Genomic DNA, 537 nt, shown 5'->3' on the forward strand with positions numbered 1-537 from the left:
AAAGAGATTGGTAGACAGATATATAAACAGCGAGGGGAAAGTATGCTCTTCAAAACCTCAAGCTAAAACTGACAACCAAGCAAAAAATGAAAAGTGAGCAGGCGTCCTCACAGACGCCCAGGTACACACAAGCACAGCTAACACCAAAACATTCCCTCCCTTCCAAAAACAAACAATAAATGAAAGTGTCAAAAGGGTGGGCAGGGACACAATTCCATCTCGAAGGACGCACCCCTACCCCCCACCCGCGCCCGCTATTTTGTAATTGGTCACGCCTTCCCGGGTCCCGAGAAACCTCCAGCACCGGCCTGTGCATCCTTGCGGAACTTACGGTGTCAATAAAGGATTTCAGAGCCTTTCACTCCTTCCGAAATCCTTCTCCCTTGGCTCTCCCGCCTTCTAATTACTATTTCCGGGTCCTGATCAAGCTTCTTAGCTTACTCGTACTTTTGTCTCCTTTTATTCTTCTAACTTTGCTATTTCTCGCTTATCTGTCTTCTAAATCTTTGTATTTTCAACAAATCTCACCTTACCTCG

Source organism: Penaeus monodon, chromosome 34, assembly GCF_015228065.2.
Source record: "Penaeus monodon isolate SGIC_2016 chromosome 34, NSTDA_Pmon_1, whole genome shotgun sequence".
NCBI lineage: Eukaryota > Metazoa > Arthropoda > Malacostraca > Decapoda > Penaeidae > Penaeus > Penaeus monodon.